This window comes from Lepisosteus oculatus, chromosome 11 (assembly GCF_040954835.1).
Source record: "Lepisosteus oculatus isolate fLepOcu1 chromosome 11, fLepOcu1.hap2, whole genome shotgun sequence".
NCBI lineage: Eukaryota > Metazoa > Chordata > Actinopteri > Semionotiformes > Lepisosteidae > Lepisosteus > Lepisosteus oculatus.
Window position 1 is genome coordinate 21,049,110 of NC_090706.1, and position 21,271 is coordinate 21,070,380.

Below are 21,271 nucleotides of genomic sequence, written 5' to 3' on the forward strand. Positions count from 1 at the left end.
TGCACCAGTTTCCTCCCACAGTCCCACAGTGAGTGTGTGCATTATGAGTTTTTGTTTTTGTGTCTGTCACACAATGGACTGGCAAAACACCTTGCAATGTCAAGGTGTATCCTGCCTTGCACCTGCTGCTTGCCAGGCTCCAATTCACCCATGATTCTAAACTGAATAAAGTAGTTGAAAATTGATGGATGTAATGTACATATACAGTAAATCACTGCACAGCACTATTCTACTTCCAAAACAGATGGTTTCAACTGTGCACTCTACTTTAAAGGAAAAGTAAAACATATTGCCTCCACATTGAAATAATAATGAATATTCCTGATCTTTTAAGGAGAATTTTTAAATTATTTCAATATTCACCATCATAATTAACAGAAACATGCAATGATTAAAATAAATACAAAAGTGCTGCAATGGGTGTGTAAACTGACCTTTTTTTAAAAAAAGAACATTTGAGAACTTTATTTCAAATAAAAGGCAGGGTCATATTTAATCTATTGATTCTTTTTTTGTATTTTGTGACTATTAAAAATCAATTTGTCACACCTTTGTAACCATCTTTGTACAACTATTACATACACTGTTAGGAAGAAAATTAGATTCAAATACCACTAATTAAAACCATATTTTCAGATATTGTATTTCCATACCTAGTTTATCAACACTCATGTTTTTCTTCATGAATTCATCAGACGTATCAGACATGGGTATAGTAATATTTTCAACATTTTGCAGGACAATTTCTCCTGCTATCATTCTCTCCTGTATGGTCAAATTACTCAGACGTTTAATCTTATTCAGTAAAGACCTCAAATGTTCAACAATGTGCTGTAAATAACAAGGTGTATAAAAATGTATAAATCTCAAGCCATACAAACCATTTCAACCTGCAGAAGTACAACAGAAGTGCCATTCATATCTGCTATTTGAGAGTGCTGTAGTTTGCAAACCAACTCCTGGAAGGTTGCAGTTCTGCAGATTTTGCCCTCCATCAAAACACTTTCAGTTCTAATTGAAGTATTTATTAACTTAATAGTTGCAGTTTTCCCAGCTCTCTAAGTGATGCTAATTTAAAGACACCAACAAAGCCTACAAAAACACAGTTTTCCAAGGCTGGAGTTGGGAGCCCAATACAATACATGTGTACTTCCCCCACTGATAATAATATTTATTTACAATATACAATATATATACAGTAACAGAAAAAATAATTTCAAACCTGTGGATAATTTTTGGTTTTGGTGTTGGAACAATAACTAGATAAAACTTTGTATATATAACTTCTAGCATTTATCTGCAAAAGAAAAAAGGAAAGACTGGAATATCAAACAGATATGAAAATCTGTGTGATGTTCATTATAAAACAATTATTCACAATCACCATCTACTTCACTCTTTATTCTCAAAATATCACAAGCAGCACAACTAGAATATTTAGGAGCATGAGATCATTAGGAAGATTATAAACATGAGGAAGCCATTGTTCGGGTAGCTATAAGGCTATTTGATGCAAAGGTCTCATGAAGCCATTTCCTGAAAGAAATCAGAGAATCAATTTAAACAAATGGCTAGAGGTAATTCCTGATCCCCCCACAACTTTGATTTGTTTTCAGTTTTAAATACACTATCACATAGTTTTCACTTGTGTCATCTGGTTCATGTTTCAAGTTCACATTTTTTTCTCAATTCCTTTGAAGTTTTGAAAAACGTTTTAAAAGGTCCATTGTACTGTAGTATTTTCTGTTCAAAGTCTTAAACAGTTAAGTATAAGAAACTTTATTAGAAGGTTTTGAGTTTTGATTTAAAAGTGATCAGCAACGAATAATTTGAGGTGGGGTGTGGGATGATACTGTACTACGTCAGACAGGTACTGAGGTGCCAAGTCATGTAGAGACTTCTAGATGACCCTGAAGTTGAAGTTGATACAAAACATGAGAGGAAACAAGTGCAAAGACTCCATGAAAGCAGTAATATGATCACTTGCACAAGATCTAGTCAGGATTCTGGTTGCTGAATTATGGACATACTGATGTTGGGCATTACAGTAATCAATTTGAGAGAAGATGAAAGTGTTGACCAGTTTCTTAGCTATGGTTAGTGACTAACATAGGATGTAATCTCTATGGAATGTCAGGCAAATTTGAGATGAGGCCAGTAATGTGGTGGGGCAATTTAACTTTAGTAGTCTGTTTATGGTTGAGAACATGTGTCTAGGATTGTTGAGGGACAAATAGCTGGATCTAGATGACTCCATTGCATTTTTGTATTTAGTCAAGTACTCCTTCCAAAACTGAAAATGTATGTTAAGGTCAGAAACATGTCACCTACATTCTAGTTTTGTAATATTTTACTTTTCTGATTTCCTGCAGAATCAAATGTTTTTTTTTATTATGTTATCTCTCAAATTAATATTTTAGAATAATTGTCTAGTTTCATGATTATTCTTTTCAGTCCATGATTCTCACAAAAACTTACGTTATTTAAACGTTTGCTGCACTTCCTTGGGTACCCTGTAAATTAAAAAAAAGTGTATCATTAATTAGTGGAGGTATAGCTCTACTATGCATCTTTTTAATTTTTCTTCTGTATCATATATTGATTGTTTAATAGTAAACTTAGAAAATTGCTGCTGTCTTTATGAAACTAATAAGAAAATATACAGTATTTTCACTCTTAGTGGGTTAGGCTTCAGAGTAACCTAAGTATGACTGTATCAGAGGACAGTGTACAGTATGTCCTTTGTCTTTCCCATATTACTGGAAGTAGAAAGCTACATTTATTAGCATTCAGCTTATTGTCATATTGTGATGGGAACCTAAATATTTCATGTCCAGAAATGAAGATGAAGACAAACTACATCAAAGATTCAGCCATTCAGCTTTTCTCGCACTACACTATAGAAGATACCTGCCTATGCTTCAGCAATGTAAAGCAAAGATACAGTAGTACACAGATTCACAACTGAGAAGGGGGAATAATGACACCCTAATATAATGTTTGTTCAGAATGTTTATTAACTGTATAGGTATAAAGGCATTTTACCTTAACCTGTGTGGCTACTAATGAGATGGATTTTGTCAGGAATGATAATGCTTTAGCTGAGGCAAAACTACCTTGGTTCCCAACATCCCTCCTGAACATCAGTTTAATTACCTATAAAGAGAATGGATCTCAATTTGAATGTGTGTAATTTTCAAACTACAAAAAGTGGAAGAAAGGGTGGTTGCACAGGGTTAGCATTGCTAACTTGCAGTGCTGGATCCCTAGGTTGAATTCTGGACCTACTGTAGGCTACTTTCTACATGGAGTTTGTACATTCTCCCTGTGTTCACTTTGGGATTCTCCTGGGTGCTGTGTTTGCCTCCAAAAGACCAAAACCATACTGGTAGGTTAATTCGTTTCTGGGAGAAATGGCCTGGTGTGAGTATATGCATGTCTGTTTGTGTCTGTATTTACCCTAAGATGGCCAGTGTGTTTCCCACCTTGTGCCTGTTGCTTGCCAGGATAGTATTTGACTCCCCTGTGACACTGAATGGATTAGAAAATGAATGCATTGAAGGGAGTGGAAACCTAACCACACATTAAGAGCTTGTAGTTTAATTTTGGGAAGCTCTGCACTGTTGAAGGAACCTTACAGTTCCCCAGAACTGTGTTCCATGGGGAATCAATCACCATACTGTAGATGTCTTTAAAGTGTATTATTGTACAGTTTATAAACAGAAGCAGTGTACAAGACTTTAGCCTTGTTTAGTCATATCCTGTTTTTCTCACTTGAGGTGCAAAGTCAACCCTTTATGATACTGATCAAAGTAGTTAATGAATAACAAAGAAGTGATAGCTGAAGCATTTGCAACTCCTCATGCTTTAGTGAGATCACTAAGTCAATTTATCAGGGAATAATAAGATGTCTCAGGTAATGGTTCTTGTAGTTATGTCTTTCATTTTACTAAAAATATTTATCATTACCTCCTACATTTATTAATGTAAGATAAGATCACTTTATTAGCCCTATACAATTTCTTGCATTAGGAATTTGTCTTTTTGCATACCCCAGCTTGCTCTCCATGAGACACACAAACAGGGAGAGAAAAGCTTGGGGTCAGAGCACAGCAACCCTGGAGCAGTTGGGGTTAAGGGCCTTGCTCAGGGGCCCAACAGAGGAGGATTCCTCTGCCAGCCACTGGATTTGAACTGGCAACCTTCAAACCACAGGCACAGATCCTTAGCCACAGAGCCACCGCTCCACCCTAATATGCACACACGTTCCCCACCTTCTTGAATGTGTAATGATTAAACTGTCAAAATTCTCAGGTGGCGCTGATCACTTGAGTAGATTTATTTTAATTTAATTTTTATATTTTTTCTCATAGTGCCTGTCACTGTACCTTCCCTCTCCAGCCAAACTCTGTCATACCTTTCCACAGCATGACAATATGTGTTTACATAAGATGCAATGGTGTGAAAATGTTACATTTTTTTTTATAATTAACATGCAGGGCAAGTAGTCTTCTACAGGTGACTTACAATGTTTTTTGAGAAAAGAGCAGTAAACAGAAGATTTTTAACTGGAAAAGTTGTATTATGAATAAACTACATTTTTAAAATATAGCCTGTTATACATCACAAATCATTTAGAGAAATTAACTCCTCCCTGTTAATATATGTATTTTTATGGTAAGGAGGTGTGTATAGTTCTACCAAACATGATTAGTTAATGTAATCTGGCTTTGAAAGTGCACTGTAGTAAAGAGGCCTCATTGCCAGAACATTGAACATCTGTGATCATGGGTGAATATGGCACTTGTACAAAAAGTGTTTTGCCCTTGGCTAACTGAAGTGTTCCACAGCCCAGCTCTCTACACACCACTTCTGCATCTTGATCGTCCCACCCAACATCACTCACTGCCCACTGATTGATCTCCACTCTGCCTTCACAGTCATGGCTCCCATTTACCAGTCTGACACTCAGACCTAAAGTCAAAGAACAAAAGATATTGTAGTAATCTAGTCATTTACATCTAGATCTGGTATAGCAGATCTACATCATTTAGTATTACAGTGAATACAAGTACATTAAAAATCTACAAATCATACATTTCTGCTACAGTACCATGCAAGGTGGAATCATTAGGTAAGAGCAAAGGAATCTTGTTTATGACTATGGACAAGGAAGAAGAAAAAAAAGTCTTAAAAAATATGTCATATTCATACACTCCCAATATGGCAGTAAAAATGCATGTACTCTCCATAATAATGTAAGTTATAATATTTAAATATATTTTCAAATAGTAATACCTAAATGTATTAGGAAAATAATTAGATTTGTACTTAATGTACAATTTTGCTTCCCGTAGTGCACTATAAGCACATAATATAGACTGATCAGTAAAATATGGTGAACCTATGAAAAGCTATAGTATCCTGTTGAGTCATGAGTAAAAGAGACCACAACCAGTTCTGACAGGTGTAGCGGCGAGGCTTATTAATAAGGCAGAATTAAGTGTTTCTGAGCTTTCCCAAATTAGGCCTCATCTCTCTGTTCATCTCTGTGGTGCAGCCACAGAGAAACTATTCATGCAGGCTGATGTAAGGTTTCCTTTGATAAGGTTTCCTAGGACAGCTCCCAAAGGGGGATGCACTTAGCTAAGCCTGGCTATCATGATCAATGGTCATCCATTGGCGCCTATCTGTCTAGGGAGTGCCAGATGGACATCTGGACTGCATTCCTAAGTGTCAGGAGTAAGTGACTCATATCTCACCTTGATCAACCAATCAGGGACTGGTAGGGCCGAGTAACCCACGTGGGACTCTGATGCCCATGGAACTTTCAGCCAATCAACAAGCTGAAGTTCCTCCAGGTAAAAACAGGCAACATAGAGAGCCTGTAAATTCAGAAGGGATTCAGTGGAGAATTCTGTGGACTGTTCTAAAGGGAATTCAAAGGAGAATTCCAGGGCAGGATGGCCCAGGAGCAGAAGGCTCCCAAGGACAGGACATTCTCGCAGCACGCCTCCTGACCATCCAGAGACTCAGCCCGGACAACCACGGAACAGCCAGTGTGTCCGAGTGCCAGAACTTTCCTTTGTTCTAAGAGTCGAGAGCGGAGGTTGCCAGAGAGTAACCAGAGGATTCACCCGAGGTTAGCACCAGCAGCAGGCCTCGTGAAAAGGTCAGAACTGTGGACAGCTGAATCACTATTCAGAACTAGCTCTTCATCAGGAACGAAACGGTCCTCTTCCTGACTTGCTGGGACTCACAGTCATCTTTTCTCCTGTCCGCAAACTTTGCTAGTTAAAGCCAACATTAACTAGCCGGTCAGTGAGCATCTGCAGCGCACCATCGCAAACAGCACAGCACAGCCTGGCACAGAGCCAGAGAGCTCGGATTGGACAGCAACAAGCCTGCAACTGTTTCTTTGTGCCCGCAGGAGATCTGAATCCCCAAAGATTGGATGAGTATTCAACTTCAATGCATTACAGCTCGATAATTCAATTGTTATCCCAACCAGTTGACATCAATTTAATTCCTAAGAGTTATGTACTTGTTTTGAGTATCTAATGTAGAAGTTATAACCAAGTTAATTTACGAAACGAAATTTATTTTACGAAATTTATATACTGAACATATGTCCTCTTGATATGTGTAACACTTTGTAACTGACTGAATATATACCTTTTGTATTCTGATAACCCTCTCGATAAGATCTGTTAGGTTTATATGCATATTTTATGCATATATTATGTATTAATAAATGTATCCTCGTGTATTAGTACCTGTGTGTGTGCGTTGTTTGAGTTATATCGCATGGTTGGATTCTAAAGCCATCAAAAGAATCAACTTTGTGATTTACTGCTACAATTAATAATTGTCCCAGTAAATGCCCAAACCCTACAGAACTGGTGCCTTCAGAGAGCACACTACATTACATTTTGGCTATGGCAACATCACACAGGAATACAAATGTAACCCCAAACTCTGTTCTAGAATTTGCACCTCAGAAGTAACAATGATTTATTTGTCAAGTCAATTAACTCTCTTAACTACAGTTTATTAACTACAGAGTCAACGAAAGTGATATTTGTCTACATTATTTTAAATGTATTGTGAACACCTGTCTTTTCATGTTTTGTCTCCTAATAATATTTTTATAACTAATAATTGCTTACACTCATATAGTGCTTTTCTGGACACTCCATTCAAAGCCCTTTATAGGTAAAGGGGACTCCCCTCCACCACCACCAATGTGCAGCATCCACCTGGATGATGCGACGGCAGCCATAGTGTCCCAGAACGCTCACCACACATTAGCTATCGGTGGGGAGGAGACCAGAGTAATGAAGCCAGTTAATAAATGGGGATTATTAGGAGACCATGATTGGTAAGGGCCAATGGGAAATAAGGGTTACACCCCTACTCTTTTTGAGAAACACCCTGGGATTTTTAATGACCACAGAGAGTCAGGACCTCAGTTTTACATCTCATCCAAAGGACAGTGCCTTTTTACAGTACAGTGTCTCCATCACTATACTGGGGCATTAGGACCAACATAAACCACAGGGTGAGCGCCCCCTGCCGGCCCCACTAACACCTCTTCCAGCAGCAACTTTAGTTTTTCCCAGTAGGTTTCCCATCCAGGTACTGACCAGGCTCATCTGCTTAGCTTCAGTGTGCTACCAGTTGTGAGTTGCAGGGTGATATGGCTCCTAAGCCAATGTGTATGGTAATACTGTATATATTACCATGGAGAATTCTGAAGCTAGTAAAATTCCTGGCCAGATAAATAATAGTAAATATCAAATAAACTAAAAGAGGGAAAATATTATGCATTTGTTGGATTTCATGTTCTGAAAATAGCTGCATATTTATATTTCCCCCTTTACACATTTTAACAGAGCAGTCTCAAGCTTGACAAAGAAGGAACCTGTCAAAAGGAAGTCAATGCGACTCTTAGGTCCTGGGTTTGATTCTAGCTGGAACACCTGTAAAGTGTATGTAGATTCTCCATGTGTGAACATGGGCTTTCTCCAAGTGCTCCACTTTCCAAAGACTTTTGGGGTAGTTTATTTGTTGTGTCTAAATTGTCCATGTCTGCATGTGTTCTATGACAGGCATTATGTCCTGGTTGCTTATGCCTCTGCCTTCTGGATCTGGACCTCCTTGATCCTTGCCAAGAATAATGGGCTTTTTCATGGATAATTGGGGTTTTGAGCACATTTATATCCAACAATTACACTGCACAAAAACTATGAAGTAAAGAAACAGTAGTTAGAATTAGAAAAGAAGCACCTTCAAAAGTGAAGACAAGGAGGAGTGACAGATGCAAAGCACATTGGGATGCATTAATATTTCTACTTAATCAAGTGGAAAGTAAAGAGTTAATTTTCTCTATTTTGGCTACATCACTAAGCCATTGTAGTGTTAAGGAAAGTATAAATGTAAGTAGCAAAGGACAAGTTAAGGTTTATTCCATGCTGAAAAGAAAAAAAGAAACAAAGTTTTGGCTTTGGAGCCTTTTTGTCAAATGTGTCAAATGTATATAATGTATATAAATGTAAGTACTTGATTTGCATAGGACATGTAATAAATGCAGAAATTATGTGATCGATCATAAAATACTAAAATAGGAAGCAAAACCTTAACAATTATTGAAGCAATTAAAGAAATTAAAGAAAAACCGGGGCACACAATACATTGTCGATAGAACAAACATATTTTAATAATTAAATTATCACTTATTATTAAAATTATATCATTGCCATTTACAAAAAAATCAGTACTAAAATATGAATTAGTAGTTTAGCCTAAAATTAATTTCATTTAAAACAATTTAGAAATGTACAGTTTTTACATGCCCTAAAACAAAAACGTGAAAATATTTATATTCTGCATTTAGAAATATTTAGAATTTTCTAAATATTAAATCAATACACTTTTAGTAAATTACAGACAAAATTATAAAGAAAAATACAATGATACACTGCAGCTTACCAGCACATGTCCCATTAGGAAGGCATTCTGTCCTATTGCAGACAGCAAGAAGGAATCTGCCAATGATAGCTATTGCATACCAAAAGAAACACATTTAAACTTTTTTTTAAATGTAGCTAATATATGCTTATTACAGTATATTTTTATAAGATGTATTTATATATTGCTTATGTATTTTAATGATATTATGAAGCATAACTCATTTTGGAACCAACTTGGAATTCCACAATCTGTTTTAGCAAACCTTAGTTACATTTAATACATTACAATCCCATTTATTTCATTCCTAGAATTGTTTACAGTGTGTGTTATTTACTTTTCTTCACAAATTGTAAATAATAAAAAATGTTACTTATTCTGAAATTGCTGGCTAATACTCTTATGGCCATTACTGTATACACCTGTTATGTATTTTATATAATAATATTCTTGTTTTTACTTTTATTACTTTGTTATTAGATTCACCTACTGTAGATATTACTATAAATTTCTGAAATACTTCTGTATAAAAACAGAAAAAAATAGAAATTCAGAATTTTATAAATGAAAAAAATATCAACATATATCAACATATCAAAAATATCAACAGTTGTGGCTTCCACACATTTTTTTAAATGATGAATACCAGAGTTATTTGCTGTTTTTTATCAATAAACAAGGAATGAAAGACACAACTGTTGGGTTCATCACAACATTAAGAGTATCAGCAAGAATATAAAAGTATCAACACACAATACTGTCTTACTTTCTACAGTAGCATAATGAATACAGATGCAGCCATTCAAAATGCGTGGGCGATACTGCATTATTTTCCGGTACGCTGTACGCAGTCTACCGTGAGTTACCGGTAAATACCGCTAGCAAAATAATAGTATCGGGAATTTCCGCAAGGTGGGGCTAATAAAGCTCAACCTCTCATGTTTGAGCTGTCGCCATCAAAGTCTTTAACAAAGGTATTACTAATAGTATTAATAATGAATGACCTTGGACAAGCTGTAAGTGTAAACTCAAAGTATTGCCCTGGTCCACATTCTTTTTTTCATTGACTGTCTTTGTAAAAGTAACACCACAGCATTTCACAATCACACATTTGTTTCCAATCATGCAAAGTACAGTAATTTTTGAGAATCGATTCACCATGCCTTTCACATGCTCATAAAAGAGATTGATTTAGGAACATAAACATATTACCGTATGCAAACTGTACTGTATACAGTATGTATATGTATATTTAATGTCTTAACTGTGCCCGTTTAAGTATTGAATATTTATATGGAATTTTACCACTGAAGGGAAATCTTAGTGCCTGAGCATAAAAAGAATAGGAGCATACTGCAACGCGTGTGAAGGCCATAAACGATATTAATTTTGGAACATAAACATACAGTATATGGCTGGTCTCGGTATTTTAAAGAAAACATTCACGAAACATGGTTTCATTATGACAAGAATCGGTCTTGAGATATTTTTAACTTGATTTACAGTATTTGAGAGGTATATCTTGACACCGATACTACGTAAATACTGCTCACATATATGTTTCTAGGTTTATATTATGCATTTCATACGGTCAAATTACTTTTGAGCAACTGACAAGAAGCGTGAAATGGTATGCCCAGGGCGTTTTAGTTTGGTTTTGTGCGGGGACTCTGCTTAAACTATATCGCCGTGGATTGATTAGAGATATCAAGAACATACAAGTCATTTTTTAAATGTTGTAGTTCGTCTTGTAAACATGTTACGAGTACATCATCTGTCAACAATTATACAGGTTCTGTTTCCATATTGCGGATTTTGGTTACGTAATATTATTTTCTAATTTCGCATTGTGAATATATGATTTGGGCAAACAGAGCCGCAAAGAAGTACATTATGGGTTGTTGTTTTTTTTTGCAGTTTTATCTAGAACAAGTGATGCTTAAACCTTTATCTGATTCTTGTGAAACTATCCACACGACAGTTACCTAGGAGTTGACTTCAGTGATGACACTGATGGGATGTTTCTAAAAATCCATCCACTGTAAAACGTCTTCTCCAGTTGTCCTGCATATGTATTCGCTAATGAAGCTGTGTGTTCTGAGCCTGGTTCTCTACATTTCTGTATGAACCAGCTTTGAGGGCTAAAGACAGCTTGTGTTTAAATTGAGTGTAAGGTAATTTATGCTTCTAAAGTCATGGTCAGCATTTATTATTGTACTGTGCTGTAAACTTGTTCTGTGCCTAATTACATTATTTTATAGCTTTATCAAATCTGTACATTGTATGTCGATAATGTTTCTGTAGTGCTTTTTCAGCACTCACCATGCGACTGCGCCGGTGGCGCTGTGGGTTAGGTTCCTGACTCCCATGTCACATGGGCTGTGATTGAATCTCATGGAAGTATGACTTTATTTTTTAACAAACATTTCTTTGAAAAAATGAAACGTTTCCCTTGGTCAGAGATTAAAGAAAACCTCACTCGCACCAAACAAATTTATATTTCTAAATATCACAACATGATCGAATTTAAGTCTTTTTAATAACAATGAATAGTCACCTATGCGTTACAAAATAAACATTTCTATTGATTTGAATCGCGTTTTGATTTAAATCATAAACGCGTGTTTAAATATATGTGTTTAAAGGCGATATACTGTATAAAAGCGCTGATTCTTATGGAATGTGTTCCGCCGGGGATACAAAAAAATTATTTTTTTAATCGCGTATCTAAGGAAAATTGCAGTATAACTTTGTTCATGCACAAACAGTGGCATGTTACATTTTTAATTAGTGTCTCCTCTTGCCAGAAAGCTCTAAATTGCATTTTGAGTGCGGTTTTTGACTTTTTCTAAATTGCAACCCATAAATAAAGCTGATACAGTTTAGACTTACTGTATTCTAAACTGTATTACAGCAGCACATTGGACAATGCAACATAAATTTCAAAAATACACTTGGAATCTGTCCAAGCCCTACTACGAAAATTATTTAAACTGCGACACTTATCATTCATCTTTAAATAAACTTTATATAGCATTTTAAGCGAATAGGTAATTAGATTGCTCAAAAACCTAATCACTTTTTCTACATGAACACAGCGTGATTGCTCTCTGAAAATGCCTTTTATTTATATTTAGGCTCAGATTTCAACTATAGATCGTATTATTATAAACTTTCTTGGAAAAATGTCTTTTATGTAATGAATTGATCAAATCTGTACATTTAGGGCTAGAATACGTTCATTGTCTTCCAATCGAGTCGAGTTGACATTGGAAGCTTGCCATGCCCGGACTGTTACACCAATGCATTAGCATGTTAAAGCGATTTCATTGATGAGCCTAGCTTTTTTAACTAGTAAGAACTGTACTTCTTACTTTGAAAATTCCGGTGAAACCGGTTTAATTCGTCGCAGCCAGCACTCCTACAGAGAGGGGGGTTGTACTCGTTAATGTCCGATGACATACAAGTGGAAAGATTACAGATTTTAATAGTCTTTTTTCTGAACCAGGGAAAATCTGATCATATTTCTCTATAACAATAATAAAAACTTTTATACTAAAGAATATTACTTAGTAATATTAATCATTATATTACTACCAAAAAAGTCGCCCCAACAACAAAGACATGATTTCATCATAACACCCTGCCAAGTGGCGAGATATGATTCCTTTGTTGTTTTTGCATAAAGGTTTAAACGATTTTTATGGTTTGGTTAATAATGTAGTTTGTAAATCCATATTTACCAAACAAACGATAGCTGGAAAGCCTGCTGTTAGCGAGGGCAAACCTGATGTTGAAAGAAGTTATAACTCTACAAAACCTTTTTCATTTAAAGCAACAGGTGCGGTCATCTGCCTTTGGGAAATATCATCCTGCAAAGGATATTTTATTCTGGTCTGGGACCTTGTTAGGACAAATAGGGACTTTGTTAATTTGTTTGTCACACAAATCGTTATCTTCAAGTATTAAGTGCACAGTACAGGGTTCATGTTCTGCTGTCATGGTGGTCTGAAAATGATTTATTTTTGTATATTAGCTCTCTTCTCAGTACACCGTATAGTTCTGGCTGTATGGAAGGTTTTGTGTTATCCTGAGGTATGCCAGACAATAAACATCTCTGAAGACAATTACTTGGTTTCATGTTTCAGCAGGTTGTTTTGAGTGTCTGAACATTGTCTCTTTGCACCTGTAGTTATTTGCAGCTGGAAAAGCTAATGATTATGATCTGGGAATGTAACTGAGATTTTTTTCTCCATAATAAGCAGCTTTGCAGCAGGTTATTTGTTTTCACTGCTTGAGAAGTATTGGAATGTTGCAAGCAAACATGCAGCTGTAAAGTTGAGCAGTTTTTAATGTCATGCTCTTAAGAAATAAAGCCTTTAGACAATTAGGAGGTACTGGTATTCACAAGGTAGAAGGTGGTGTTTTCAGAGGCCTAAAGGGAAACTGTTACACCTAATGATTAAATACTTGATGAGACATTTTTTTACTGCATTGTTTATGTATGATCAGTGTATCTCAGCTGAAAAGCTGAGATAAAATAAGATGTATGCATCTAAATAACTGGACCTCAAATAGCAGACCTTATGAGCAATACTGTGTGTATTTATTTAAAATATGTATAGCTCCTCTGGAAAGTTGTTGGGGGAAAAAAAAAAACTGATGTGCTGAAACAGTACAATTAAACACTCTCTGCAGAAAAGGGGATGGTTGTTAGGTCAGCTTCAGTTTTACACGTACAGTACACATTTGATTTTCATTAAAATTATGAGGTACCCTGTATCTGCAGGACTCTCAGTCATGTCACTTTGCAGTTGATGTCTCACTTTTCAAAAACAGGGAACAAATTTCAACATCTGACTGCACCGAGCACACAAATATTGGTTCTAGGCTCCTGAATCACCTTTGGTCCCTGGATCATTGCTTTTAACCATTTACACAAGGTTTTTACTGTAAAGCACTTTCACAGCTCAACATAAATGGACCCTCTGGGGCACCGGCTTTAAAGGAGCTTTTTAAAAAAAACAGACTTTGCATTTCCTGTTATAAGCTATTCTTTTAGCATATGACAAGGATGCCCTTATTATGGCGATATCCTCCTAAACATTGGAGAAATAACTCTAGAAGTTCAATTAAAACAGAAATGCTTCAAATCACTTGGGATACAACAAAAAAGTGGCATATTATAAAGTGTGTTAAAAATGTAGCTAGTTTGTTTTCATACCTTAGATTATAATAAAACCTCACCATTTAACACCAGCAGGTGTTTTCTTGAAGTCTGCTAGCTTCAAAGTTTATGGTTTGGCTTTTGTGTATAATGATAGTGAACTGCATTGGAAATGTAGGAAAGTAAGCATTAATAAGCAGGAAAATTAAACCAAGAAACACCTAAAGTACTGGACTATATTGCAGATATAGTTCAGGTGGGTAGCTGTGTCAGCATGCGTAGGCTGCAAAGGAACAAGTAATAGGTTTATTCCATGCTGAAAAAAAGAAGAAAGAGAACACAACGTTTCGGCCGTGGAGCCTTCTTCAGGTGTCACACCTGAAGAAGGCTCCACGGCCGAAACGTTGTGTTCTCTTTCTTCTTTTTTTCAGCATGGAATAAACCTATTACTTGTTATATTGCAGATAAACTACCAATCTACCTTTTAAGCCTGTACAACCTGCAGAACTCCAGCTTTAATTGATTGGACTCAACAGCCTAAGTTTTAAGGTTATCCTTACAAGTGTGGAAAAGCATGGGCATAATGTTGCAGCCTTCACTGTTGTTTAAGAAGTTGTTTTTTCCAGCTGTACATGAACATTTCTGTCTTGAGTCTTTCTTAACAATATGGTGTAAACAGTGTCTGGTTTCTACTGTGATTATTATTTAATTACTGAAGTAGCCTTTTGATATTTGCACAGTAATTTTTGTTGTTATGGCTGTTTTCATATTCATAGTTTTCTTCTGTTAAAACTTAAAATCTCTCGGATTAAATTAGCTACAAATGCAAGAATTCAACCAGATATTCTTACTTGTACAATGTATACTGTTGCATTGCAGTTAGTTAATGTAGTTAGTCCATAGTCAGCAATCTAAACTTTATTGTTAAGCTTTAATGATTGATGTTGTACCAGTAACCTTTAGAAATACTATAGTACTTCACAAATGCTTTGTGTGTTTGGAAATCTTTTGAGTAAAAGCCTTATAAAAATAGGTTTAGTTTTTACAGGACATCACAAAGAAATAGGATGGTATAATTCTTATAATTGCTTAGTGATTGTATTTGGAAGATTATGGACTAAACAGACTTCAGGGATGCCAGTGGATCATTGTGGTATTTGGAATTATTCCAAAAATCAAGTGACCTCTTTGCTGTAGTATTTTTAGTATTATTTATTTAGTATTAATAAAGAATAGATTTATTAAAGTCGTGCGATGTGTAAGCGGGATATGTAAAATAATGTAAAATAAAGTTTTTTATTATTGTTAGAGAGAAATATGATCAGATTTACCCTGGTTCTGAAAAAAAGACGATTAAAATCTGTAATCTTTCCACTTGTATGTCATCGGACATTAACGAGTACAACCCCCCTCTCTGCGTGAGTGCTGGCTGTGACGAATTAAACCGGTTTCACAGGTATTTTCTAAGTAGGAAGTACAGTACTTCCAGTTACTACAGTACTAGTTAAGAAAGCTAGGCTCATCAATGAAATCGCTTTAACATGCTAATGCATTGGTGTAACAGTCCAGGCGTGGCAAGCTTCCAATGTCAACTCGACTCGATTGGAAGACAATGAACGAATTCTAGCCGTATAAACATATTAAATGAATTAATAGCAAACATGGTTTACATAAAAGACATTTTTCCAAGAAAGTTTATAATAATACGATCTATAGTTGAAATCTGAGTCTAAATATAAATAAAAGGCATTTTCAGAGAGCAATCACGCTGTGTTTATGTAGAAAAAGCGATTAGGTTTATGAGCAATCTAATTACCTATTCGCTTAAAACGCGATATAAAATAAAGTTTATTTAAAGATGAATGATAAGTGTCGCATTTAAATAATTTTCGTAGTAGGGCTTGGACAGATTCCAAGTGCATTTTTGCAATTTACGTTGCATTGTCCAATGTGCTGCTGTAATACAGTTTAGAATACAGTAAGTCTAAACTGTATCAGCTTTATTTATGGGTTGCAATTTAGAAAAAGTCAAAAACCGCACTCAAAGTGCAATTTAGAGCTTTCTGGCAAGAGGAGACACCCAAATTAATAATGTAACATGCCACTGTTTGTGCATGAACAAAGATATACTGCAATTTTCCTTAGATACGCGATTAAAAAAATAAATTTTTTGAATCCCTGGCGGAACACATTCCATAAGAATCAACGCTTTTATACAGTATATCGTCTTTAAACACATATATTTAAACACGCGTTTACGATTTTAATCAAAACGCGATTCAAATCAATAGAAATGTTTATTTTGTAACGCATAGGTGACTATTCATTGTTATTAAAAAGACTTAAATTCGATCATGTTGTGATATTTAGAAATATAAATTTGTTTGGTGCAAGTGAGGTTTTCTTTAATCTCTGACCAAGGGAAATGTTTCATTTTTTCAAAGAAATGTTTGTTAAAAAATAAAGTCATAGTTCCATGGGATTCAATCACAGCCCATGTGACATGGGAGTCAGGAACCTAACCCACAGCGCCACCAGCACAGTCACATGGTGAGTGCTGAAAAAGCACTACAGAAACATTATCGACAGACAATGTACAGATTTGATAAAGCTATAAAATAATGTAATTAGGCACAGAACAAGTTTACAGCACAGTACAATAATAAATGCTGACCATGACTTTAGAAGCATAAATTACCTTACACTCAATTTAAACACAAGCTGTCTTTAGCCCTCTAAGCTGGTTCATACAGAAATGTAGAGAACCAGGCTCAGAACACACAGCTTCATTAGTGAATACATATGCAGGACAACTGGAGAAGATGTTTTACAGTGGATGGATTTTTAGAAACATCAATCAGTGACATCACTGAAGTCAACTCCTAGGTAACTGTCGTGTGGATAGTTTCACAAGAATCAGACAAAGGTTTAAGCATCACTTGTTCTAGATAAAACTGCAAAAAAAAACAACAACCCATAATGTACTTCTTTGCGGCTCTGTTTGCCCAAATCATATATTCACAATGTGAAATTAGAAAATAATATTACGTAACCAAAATCCGCAATATGGAAACAGAACCTGTATAATTGTTGACAGATGATGTACTCGTAACATGTTTACAAGACGAACTACAACATTTAAAAAATGACTTATGTTCTTGATATCTCTAATCAATCCACGGCGATATAGTTTAAACAGAGTCCCCGCACAAAACCAAACTAAAATGCCCTGGGCATACCGTTTCGTGCTTCTTATCAGTTGCTCAAAAGTAATTTGACCATATGAAATGCATAATATAAACCTAGAAACATATACGTGAGCAGTATTTACGTAGTAACGGTGTCAAGATATACCTCTCAAATACTGTAAATCAAGTTAAAAATATCTCAAGACCGATTCTGGTCATAATGAAACCATGTTTCGTGTATGTTTTCTTTAAAGTACCGAGACCAGCCATATACTGTATGTTTATGTTCCAAAATTAATATAGTTTATGGCCTTCACACGCGTTGCAGTATGCTCCTATTCTGTTTATGCTCAGGCACTAAGATTTCCCTTCAGTGGTAAAATTCCATATGAATATTCAATACTACAACGGGCACAGTAAAGATGTTTACAGTAAATCCTTCTACGACAGACCAACGGACCACGAGTGCCCCTGTCGGTCAACCAATCACGTACCACGGTACCCCGCGTCATCTTGCGTCAAAATGAGCGACGCCGTAGCCAATTACCTCCGGAGGCCATGAGGTAATCATGGCCTCCTTATTAGGAGGCCATGATTGATAAAGGCCAATGGGAAATTACACCCCTACTCTTTTCGAGAAACGCCCTGGGATTTTTAATGACCACAGAGAGTCAGGACCTTGGTTTTACATCTCATCTGAAGGACGGCGCCTGTTTATAGTATAGTGTCCCCGTCACTATACTGGGACATTAGGACCCACATGGACCGCAGGGTGAGTGCCCCCTGCTGGCCCCACTAACACCTCTTCCAGCAGCAACCTTAGTTTTTCCCAGGAGGTCTCCCATCCAGGTACTGACCAGGCAACACACCTGCTTAGCTTCAGTGGGTTGCCAGTTGTGAGTTGCAGAGTGATATGGCTGCTGGCCATAATATACCAAATACCACAACAGGAAAATAAACAATAAGATGGAAAATGCCAATTCAATTAAATTTACAATTTAGCTGTAACCCTTAGGGTTTTTCCCCACAAAATGAGAGAACGGTGCTGGGAAAACCTCTGAGCCCCTTCTTTTCAGTGCGGCGAATGTATCGGAGAAGGCTGGGCCCAGGTAGCCAAGCCTGTGGTGTGTACATACTCACTGTTGCACTGATCGCAGGCATAGATATTTCCTTCCAAGGCTTCGGTCTCTGTGAACTTGGCCAACATTTCTGTCAGCAAGCAAGGATACTGCGCAGACGTCTCTTTTCCATTACAATGGTATCTCTCTGGAAACTCCAGTGACAAGTCCCAGAAGGGCTCAATGGTATTGGATTTATTGTCACAGGCAAGACACGTCACCTGTCAAAGCAGACAGACAGTCAGAGACTATATCGAGGTCTCCTTGTATGCAGTGGTTGTTTTCCTGCTTTGAGTGACCACCTAATTTAGTGAAAATTATTCCATCATCCTCAGTTTAGGATGATTATGATTTTTAATTTTACATTACTACATGTCCATTTTTTAAAACTAGACATCTCACACAGCTGCAGATAAAAAAAAACACAACCATAAAACCTTCAGGCTAAAATGTAAAACTGCAGGACTGAGCTCTGGGATCAGTAATCAACGTCACCTGCAAACTAGGATTCAGGGACTGATTATGTAAAACTCTCAGCAGTGATACCACTGCAAAAAGCAGCTTGTCTTGCCTCAACCAGCAGTGTTTTAACTAGAAAACAATCATCTAAATTGAACAAGGAAATCAGAATACTGCTGTCTTTTACACTGCAAACATCTGTCCGATATCTACACTGCACTTTCCATTTCTACGCTGAAGTATTGCTTTACTACAATGCATCTCAAAATACATGCTACAATTTTGTACTGCGCACTTTGAATGGCTGCATCTGTACATAGTTAAAATATACAATATGCAATATGTAAACAAATTCCTAAGCAACTACGATTTTTTGGTCATGAATCTTCCAAGCTACGTACTGTAATAAAAACATATTATAATTAATTAACATTTACTCTACAATGAGTAGAGTAATATTTCCTCTCCTGTGCTAAATTTCTTCATTTAATATGAAAATTACCACTCAAAATGATTATTTGATTTTGCTCTTAGATGTCTTAAGATGTTAACTCCTGAAGATGAGATAAATACAACTACATAGCATTTTAAATGTTAGGATTTTATACTATGTTGTTAATGGCATTCATTTTTTATCTGATTTTTAAAATGATTGCTATTATTTATATTGATACTAAAATTAATTAAAACTAACTTCTTTACAGTTGGTAATTACCTGTTATCCCAAATCTCCACATCTTTTTCTGCCTTGAAGTAAAGACAGAATATATGAACAGCATAATAAAGGAAAACAAGACAGTATTATCACGTGTTTTAATTTCCTTCCTTAGTATTGAGTCAGAGCTGCATCTGTTATTTACAGTTATATCAAAAGTCAGTGTGTTCCAAAGTTCCAAAACATCTGTGCAGATCTTCAACATTTTTATTTTAGCATTTCACTTATAGTCAAATTCCAATAATGTTATAAGCAGACAAATATAAATATATAGTCTATTTGCTGGGTTGTGGAAATGATACAGCTAGCTGCAGGCAGCTGTTGCAAGGGTAAAGATTGAGGGTTGGGTGCTAGAAAAGAGCCACACAAAGTGCCAAGAGGTATACCGCAAAAGGCATGACAAATAGCATCATGTCTTGCTGTTTTCCTTTCGTCAAATAATCTGATGCAAGACTCCACTAAATTGTAAAACTGCCAGGTGGTGCAATTAATCCTTAAAGTACCATAGCTGTCTATGGCTGTCATAATAAATAATAAAAAAAATCTAAATATTTATTAACCCATTAGTTCTTTCCTAATCATACTTATCATACTATATAAGTTGGTGACAATTTAATTAAATATAGTGATTACACACAACTCCAAATAGGATACTCTTGTCACAATACTGTTTAACAGTTAATAACAGTTATTATGTTTTTAATTACACACAATACACAGAATTATTAGTTATTTTGTATAACTAGTAATTAAAAAGAGGATAATTTTAATTTAGATTTTAATTATTATTTTTAGAGGTAAAAGTTTTAAAAACTGTATTTAAAAGCAAAGTAATATATACTGTAAGTCATCAGATTAAGTAGTGATCTGAATAATTATGTCAATGATGCAGGTATATCTGTGGATTTTACTTCATTGAATTCTTTGACTCAGTAACTCATTGCAAGATTTGCTCTGTCTAACTGAAACTGTATCATGTTGTAAATAGTAACAGTATGTATATGAGGCATTGGAAAATTTTGCTTATGTGTCAATGTATTTTTCACCAAATTGGTGAAGCATACAATTCCTGGTCCCTAAAATAAAATAAAAAAAGAAAAATAAATAAATGTCACTAACAAAATCCCAAAGTAACAAAAAAGCATCTACTGTAGTTTTTCATTCAATGTGTGACCCAAATATCCTGACACCAAAATTATATTTTCTGATCTCCCAAAGAGGGAGTAAAATTCATTAAAGAATTATGTGAATTTACAAAAATATTCATACTCTGCATCAACTACGATATTACCACCATTCATGTACACTGCCTCCAGTCTCCGGCATATAATCTACTTTTCAAAATGAATCCTGACAGTTACTTTACATTTTAAAATGGTAGGTAAAATGGTCTGTGCATTTTATATGTTTATAAAATATATACAGTACAATACATTATATTATGTATTCAAGGAATATGATTATTAGACTAAGAAAAAGATTAAATTAAGCTGCCATTTCAATAAATCTAATGCAACAAAAGTGCCACCTATTCTCTCTTATCTCCTTTGATCAGAAAAAAGGATGGTTGCAGGAAACCAGACAAAATTTAAAGCTTAATGCAGAGTGCTTACTGTTAACACACTATTTGATGAGCATTCTAGATAGCTAAATC

General features: G+C 35.6%; 1 long non-coding RNA gene across 1 annotated transcript; it reads right to left on the minus strand.

The window, feature by feature from the left end:
* Positions 1–699: 699 nt before the first annotated feature.
* LOC107077587 (uncharacterized) lies at positions 700–19,682 on the minus strand. The gene is made up of 6 exons (XR_001478589.2): positions 19,618–19,682; positions 18,466–18,664; positions 8,992–9,060; positions 4,907–4,974; positions 2,479–2,513; positions 700–1,536 (listed from the first exon to the last, which is right to left on the minus strand). It is a non-coding gene; the product is annotated as an uncharacterized lncRNA (long non-coding RNA).
* Positions 19,683–21,271: the final 1,589 nt, after the last annotated feature.